The sequence below is a fragment of the Moschus berezovskii genome, chromosome 1 (assembly GCF_049115385.1).
Source record: "Moschus berezovskii isolate FMDL1 chromosome 1, NW_MosBer_1.0, whole genome shotgun sequence".
NCBI classification, from domain to species: Eukaryota; Metazoa; Chordata; class Mammalia; order Artiodactyla; family Moschidae; genus Moschus; species Moschus berezovskii.
In genome coordinates, this window is record NC_142460.1 from 137,628,380 (window position 1) to 137,636,438 (window position 8,059).

General features: G+C 40.5%; 1 pseudogene; it reads left to right on the top strand.

Moving 5' to 3' along the window:
* The first annotated feature begins 448 nt into the window (after positions 1-448).
* On the top strand, positions 449-1,237 carry LOC129551086 (ornithine decarboxylase antizyme 1 pseudogene; annotated as a pseudogene).
* Positions 1,238-8,059: the final 6,822 nt, after the last annotated feature.

Consider the following 8,059-nt stretch of genomic DNA (forward strand, 5'->3'; position numbering starts at 1 on the left):
TCAAACATTTTATTAGACACCTTACCCAGGCTAAACCATTTAATACCAACAATAATGCTACAATAGAGATATTGGAAGGCCACTTTATTCATAAGGAAGAGAGTTCAAAGTATGTGGTTTGTAATAAGGGAGTCAGGGAATTCCTGAGTTGCGGACTTGCAAATTATACTGCAGTTCCACTCCAAATGAAATAAAGCTTGAAATATTATAAATCAGGTCACATTCATTAATTTTTATTTCATAATTTGTTAAACATATGCACTATACCTTGAACATAGGGACCTATGGCGGGGGAACAAAATATTGGACTCAACTATGGATCAGATTTGTTGAAAACCTACATTTATTTGTAGCCTAAATCTTCCAATGAAGTTAAAGGCACAGATTTTGCGAATGGCGAGCAGCCGCGGCGGCGCGGAGAAGTGCAGCGGAGGTTTTGCTGGTTTCGGACCCCAGCGGCCGGATGGTGAAATCCTCCCTGCAGCGGATCCTCAACAGCCACTGCTTCGCCAGAGAGAAGGAAGGGGTAAACCCAGCGCCGCCGTCCACGCCACCCGCACCATGCCGCTCCTTAGCCTGCACAGCCGCGGAGGCCGCCGCAGCGAGAGTTCCAGGGTCTCCATCAACTGCTGTAGTAACCTGGGTCCAGGGCCTCGGTGGTGCTCCTGATGTCCCTCACCCACCCCTGAAGATCCCAGGTGGGCGAGGGTATAGTCAGAGGGATCACAATCTTTCAGCTAATTTATTTTACTCTGATAATCGGCTGAATGTAACAGAGGAACTAACGTCTAATAACAAGAGGAGGATTTTTAATGTCCAGTCCAGGCTCACAGAGGCCAAACATATTAACTGGAGAGCGGTGCTGAGCAACAGCTGCCTCTACATCGAGATCCCGGGTGGCGCTCTGCCCGAGGGGAGCAAGGACAGCTTCGCAGTTCTTCTTGAGTTTGCTGAAGAGCAGCTCCATGTTGACCACGTCTTCATTTGCTTCCACAAGAACCGCGATGATCGAGCCCCCTTGCCCCCTACCTTCAGCTTTTTGGGCTTTGAGATTGAGACCGGGGCATCCCCTTGTCCCCAAGAGACCCGACGCTTGCTTCATGGCCTACACGTTTGAGAGAGAGTCCTTGGGTGAGGAGGAGTAGTGTGACGACCCTGGGGCCACTCGGGCCTCAATTGCAGTCCTTCCGTGTGTGCTTTGCGCCGTGCCTGGTGCGGTGGTGTGACCAGCTGCGCTGACCAGCGTCAGCCTGTTCACCTGCTGGTTTGTCCGCATGTTGTAATTGTGCAAATAAACGCTCACTCCAAATTAGCCGTGTAAAAAAAAAAAGTTAAAGGCACATAGAGTTTTTTACCAGAAGAGACATAATTTGCACACTTCCCATGTTTTGTTATTCTCAACAAAGACTGAACTGGTCATAAATATTTTACGAAATCTTCCGGCATTGTAGCAGAGATGAATTTTCATACATATTAGAACTTAACTAGAATAAAGCATTGTAATATTTGGGTTTTATGTTTACAAAAGTGATTCAGTGATGTATCAACGTTGAAATGGGCTTAAATATTCCTTGGGACAGCATGTGAGATCAGTAGGATAACTAAGGACCTGTGTTAGCAAGGAAGACAACATTTTGTTCCTTTCATGTCTTTAAGGCCATGCTTGAAAAGTGAAACTGTTAGTCATTTAGTCCTGTCTGACTCCTTGCAACCCCATGGACTGTAGCCCACCAGGCCCCTCTATCCATGGAATTCTCCAGGCAGGAATATTGTAGTGTGTAAGCCATCCCCTCTTTAGGGGATCATCCCAACCCAAGGAATGAACCAGGGTCTCAAGCAATATGGGCAGATTCTTTACCATCTAAGCCACTAGAAAAATTCAAGTCCATGCATGCTATTCCTAGATTTCACATGTGGAAAACTTCCATACATTTTTTCTGGACACTTTATTTTTTAAACACTACCATTTTATTTCTGGATCTGATAAACAGAGTGCCTGGTGAACTATGGAAGGAGGTTCATGACATTGTACAGGAGACAGGGATCAAGACCATCCCCAAGAAAAAGAAATGCAAAAAAGCAAAATGGCTGTCTGAGGAGGCCTTACAAATAGCTGTGAAAAGAAGAGAAGCAAAAGCAAAGGAGAAAAGGAAAGATATACCCATTTGAATGTGGAGTTCCAGAGAATAGTAAGGAGAGAGAAGAAAGCCTTCCTCAGCGATCAATGCAAAGAAATAGAGGAAAACAACAGAATGGGAAAGACTAGAGATCTCTTCAAGAAAATTAGAGATACCAAGGGAACATTTCATACAAAGATGGGTTCAATAAAGGACAGAAATGCTACGGACCTAACAGAAGCAGAACATATTAAGAAGAGGTGGCATAAAATACACAGAAGAACTGTACAAAAAATGATCTTCATGACCCAGATAACCATGATGTTGTGATCACTCACCCAGAGCCAGACATCCTGGAATGTGAAGTCAAGTGGGCTTTAGGAAGCATCACAACAAACAAAGCTAATGGAGGTGATAGAATTCCAGTTGAGCTATTTCAAATCCTAAAAGATGATGCTGTGAAAGTGCTCCACTCAATATGTCAGTAAATTGTAAAAACTCAGCAGATTGGAAAAGGTCAGTTTTCATTCCAATCCCTGAGAAAGGCAATGCCAAAGAATGCTCAAACTACCACACAATTGCATTCATCTCACATGCTAGTAAAGTCATGCTCAAAATTCTCCAAGCCAGGCTTCAGCAATACGTGAACCTTGAACTTACAGATATTCAAGCTGGTTTTCGAAAAGGCAGAAGAACCAGAAATCAAATTGTTAACATCTGCTGGATCATTGAAAAAGTAAGAGAGTTCCAAAAAAAATATATTTCTGCTTTATTGACTATGCCAAAGCCTTTGACTGTGTGGATCACAAAAAACTGTGGAAAATTCTTCAAGAGATGGGAATACCAGACTATCTGACCTGCCTCTTGAGAAACCTGTATGCAGGTCAGGAAACAGCAGTTAGAACTGGACATGTAACAACAGACTGGTTCAAAATAGGAGAAGGAGTACATCAAGACTGTATATTGTCACCCTGCTTATTTAACTTATATGCATATTACATCATGAGAAACACTGGGCTGGAGGAAGCACAAGCTGGAATCAAGATTGCAGCGAGAAATATCAATAACCTCAAATACGCAGATGACACCACCCTTATAACAGAAAGTGAAGAAGAACTAAAGAGCCTCTTGATGAAAGTGAAAGAAGGGAGTAAAAAAGTTGGCTTAAAATTCAACATTCAGAAAACTAAGATCATGGCATCCGTTCCCATCACTTCATGGCAAATAGATGGGTAAACAGTGGAAACAGTTGCAGACTTTATTTTGGGGGGGCTCCAAAATCACTGCAGATGGTGATTGCAGCCATTTAATTAAAGGACGCTTACTCCTTGGCTGGAAAGATATGACCAACCTAGACAGCATATTAAAAAGCAGAGACATTACTTTGTCAACAAAGGTCCATCTAGTCAAGGCTATGGTTTTTCCAGTAGTCATGTATGTGTGTGAGAATTGGACTATAAAGAAAGCTGAGAAGGGAAGAATTGCTTCTTTTGAACTGTGGTGTTGAAGAAGCCTCTTGAGAGTCCCTTGGACTGCAAGGTGATCCACCCAGTCCATCCTAAAGGAGATCAGTCCTGGGTGTTCATTGGAAGGACTGATGCTAAAGCTGAAACTCCAATACTTTGGCCACCTCATGTAAAGAGCTGACTCATTTGAAAAGACCCTGATACTGGGTAAGATTGAGGGCAGGAGGAGAAGGGGACGACAGAGGATGAGATGGTTGGATGGCATCACTGACTCAATGGACATGAGTTTGGGTAAACTCCGGGAGTTGGTGATGGACAGGGAGGCCTGGTGTGCTGCAATTCATGGGTTCGCAAAGAGTCAGACACGACTGAGAGACTGAACTGAACTGAACTGATTTTACTTCTAGTAGCATGTTGTTTAGTCTCCATAAAATCATTTTTTTCTCTTTTCTTTTCCTGTGGTTAATTTCTAGTTTCAGGCCATTGTGGTCAGAAAAGATGTTCGAGTGAATTTCTATACTCTTAAATTCTTTGAGGCACCATGTATTTCTTAGCATTTATTTTAATGGAGCCAAATATATCTCAGCCACTACAAACTTCAATTAAGTAAATAGCAAACAAATATTTGCTATGATCACAGAAAGAAAAATATTTTCCATAATTGATTATGAAATCCTAGGCCTGTCTTTTTAGGAGACTGATCAGTTTTTTTGTGGGTTTTTTTTTTTAATCTATATAGGGTTTTTAAAAATGTACAAAGCACAAAAGCTAAAATTGGTCTGATGGGAGTATTCAGAACCACAAAGGACTTCTCCCCTTAGGTGCTAAACACCGGAATCAGGAAGTGTCCCAACTGTACTGTGAGAAACTGTGCACTTTGTGGTGGAGGTTGGGAAAATGTAAGAATAGGTTGCATAAGTGAGAAATTCTGCTTAACGGAAGAGCAGGAGACTTCTGAGAGCAAGGATGCCATATGTTAATAACAGTTGCTGTGATCCTAGTATTCATATCTCTTTAAAAGTAGAGAGAGTCATAAATGAAAATTATATTCCATTCTGGGTCCAGAGACTATAAAAGGGATATTGCTCCTGGATTAATTTAGAGATTATAGCTTAATAAAATTCATATATGTTTTGAGAAAATTCTATAGCCTGATTTTATCTTTTAAAATTTAAAAATATATTTTCATGTCAATAATTATAAATCTTTATTATTACTTGTATATGCTTCCAAGTGTTCTCTAGTATGAATGAAACACATCCATCATTCCTCTACCTCTGGTTTGATAGACTCATCCTTAATTTTCATTGCTGTAAACACAAAGGTAACATAATAAATTAATGATATAATCCTGAACATCTATCTTCCTTGAAAAATTGATGAGTCAAAAATCATGAATATTTTTAAGCTTTTGGATATAAACTCCAAAGTGTCCTCCATGAAATTTTATAACTATACCATCAACCACAGCATATGGAGGTCTTATTTTCTTCTGTGGCATATTTCTGTGACATAAGTTAATATGTAGATAAATACATAATTACTCATGATTTTTATCTAAAATGAGAGTGAAGCATCAGCATTCTCCCATTGTCCCATTCAACCTGACATTGAAGAAATATAAATTGCTTGCTGCTGCTGCTGCTGCTAAGTCGCTTCAGTCGTGTCCGACTCTGTGCGACCCCATAGACGGCAGCCGACCAGGCTCCGCCGTCCCTGGGATTCTCCAGGCAAGAACACTGGAGTGGGTTGCTATTTCCTTCTCCAATGTGTGAAAGTGAAAAGTGAAAGGGAAGTCGCTCAGTCGTGTCCGACTAGTAGCGACCCCATGGACTGCAGCCCACCAGGCTCCTCTGTCCATGCGATTTTCTAGGCAAGAGTACTGGAGTGGCTTGCCATTGCCTTCTCCGATAAATTGCTTGAATTTGCTCAAATATGAATGGACTGTCTTAAATATATGCCACTCAAATTGCTTCTCAAGATGTTGCAGTTCCCAAGGCTCCATTGTTTACAGAATCTATTTGAATCTTCTTGTCAATACCCAGACAGTATTCACGACACCCGCAGTTCTGAAGCTTACCCTTGCGAGATGTCTTAGAAGTGTCTGTTCTCAGCTACAGCATCCCTTTCTCTTTTGATCTGCAGAATTCCTAAACCAATTTTGGCATGAAATGTGTCAGTGTGGTTGTGGATATCTGAACATCGTCCTGGGAATTTTTGAAAACAAAATTAAAGGGGCAGAAGGCATAGCACAGTTTGCTAATATGTATTTTATTCAGAATCTGGGCTTTGACACATTTGCAACATCAGTTGACATTCTGAAAATTAATTATGCCTCTATTTTCTTATTTTTACTATCCCTTATTTTAGAATTTTCTACAGATCTCCTTGGTAGCAAACAGGAGTATCCCTGAGCATGTTTATTTTGGTAATTTTCTTTAATAAACCAAAAAAGTCTTTTCAACTCTAGGATTTCCCCAGTTTGGATTTTTTGGATTTTTTTCTGCCACCTGGGTGACAGTTGAGACATTTCCACAATTCAGGGAAAACAAAATAGAAACCTAAAATAAACTTTGCCAAAAGGTCAGGGCCCAATAACAGAAAAACGAGAATAATTAGGCAAGTGAAAAACAAATAAAAATACCCTACAATCTTATGTTAGTTCTTTGCATTTCCTTTCTTGGCAAATAAGACAATTTACTGAAAGAAAATCACGTAGGAAAAACACAATACTGTGACCTTTAGTAAATTAAGAAGTGAAATGTTCATGGCACAGAACACTCTGATCTCAAGGAGGGAAGAAAAAGGAACTACAGTGGGTATTTTTTTGTCTTTGCCATGTGAGGCAAAGCAAAGTGGAAAAAGACAAACCCTAATCCTCAAAGTCTGGGCTTTTTCTCTTAGAAATTCAAATGATTTACAGTTAATTTTATCTGTCTTAAATCTTTCCACAAAGGAACCACACAGCTCTCTAGGCAATTTCATGCTCACTATAGAGATGAGGAAGCTAAAACACTATTAAAAACACAGTCAATCAGGGGCAGAATTGATCACAGCACCTTGCTTTTATTTTCTCCCCCATGGGTCTCTGATAATTTGGCATTGGGAGCTTATCCTCTTTACTGAGAAAAGGAAGAAAAGGGGGCCTATAGGAATATTTGCACCCACCTGCATCTTCAATTTCAATCAAAGCATCATCTCAGAGGGCATGATTCAATATATTTTCTTAATTAGGATTTTTTTTTCTATTTTTCTTTCTTTTGTTTGTATAAATCCTTATGTTTTTCTCCCCACCCAAATTTTTTAAAGGATTAAAGAACTTACCTTAGGTGCAAAAGCAAGAACATATGAATTAAGTTTACCTAGATAATATAATTTTGTTGTTGTTCAGTCACTAAGTTGTCTCTGACTCTTGTGATCCTATGGGCTGCAGCACACAGGCTTCCCTGTCCTTCACTATCTCCTGGAGTTTGCTCAAATTGACGTCCACTGAGTCAGTGATGCTATCTAATCATCTCATCTTTGCCTTCCCTTTCTCCTTTTGCCTTCAATCTTTCCAAGCATCAAGATCTTTTCCAATGAGTTGGCTGTTTGCATCAGGTAGCCAAAGTATTGGAGCTTCATCATCAGTTCTTCTAAAGATTTTTCAGAGTTGATTTCCTTTAGGATTGATTGGTTTGATCTCCTTGCTGTCCAAGGGACTCTCAAGAGTCTTCTCCAGCACCACAATTCGAAAGCATCAATTTTTCGGTGTTCAGCCTTCTTTTGAAGTTATTATTCTTGGTCTCCAGAGCCCTACATAATTGTCCTCTGACTAGTTTTCTGAAATCCTCCATTCCTACTCTTCTTCTTTTTTGCTTCATACAAATTTCTGAGCCTTCAACCCTCCACATTCATTCCTTAAAGACTTCGGGCTTTTAGACATCCTGTTCTGTCTCCCTGGGCTTTCCTGGTGGCACAGTGGTAAAGAATCCGCCTGCCAATTCAGGAGACTCCAGAGACTTGGGTTTGATCCCTGGGTCGGGAAGATCCCCTGGAGAAGGAAATGGCAACCACTCCAGTACACTTGCCTGGAAAATTCCATGGAGAGAGGAGCCTGGTGGGCTACAGTCTATGGGGTTGCAAAGAGTCAGACACAACTGAGCACACAGGCATGCATATGTTCTGTCTAGAGGACTATGTCCCGATTGTTTCCATGACTATCTCATGCCATTTAGATTTGAGCACAAATTTTCCTTTTGCAGAAAAGTTTCACTTTCATCCTCTATCCTCTGAAGAATTATAATTTTCAGAAAGTCAAAATCAAAATTCTAACACTAATCCTGAAATAGTATTAAATGTTTAACCTACTAATAAGAAAATAGTAAACAAGATAAAGGGCTTCCCTGGTGACTCAAATGGTAAAGAATCTGTTTACAGTGCAGGAGACCCGGTTTCAATTCCTGGGTCAGGATGGTCCCCTGGAGAAAAGAATGG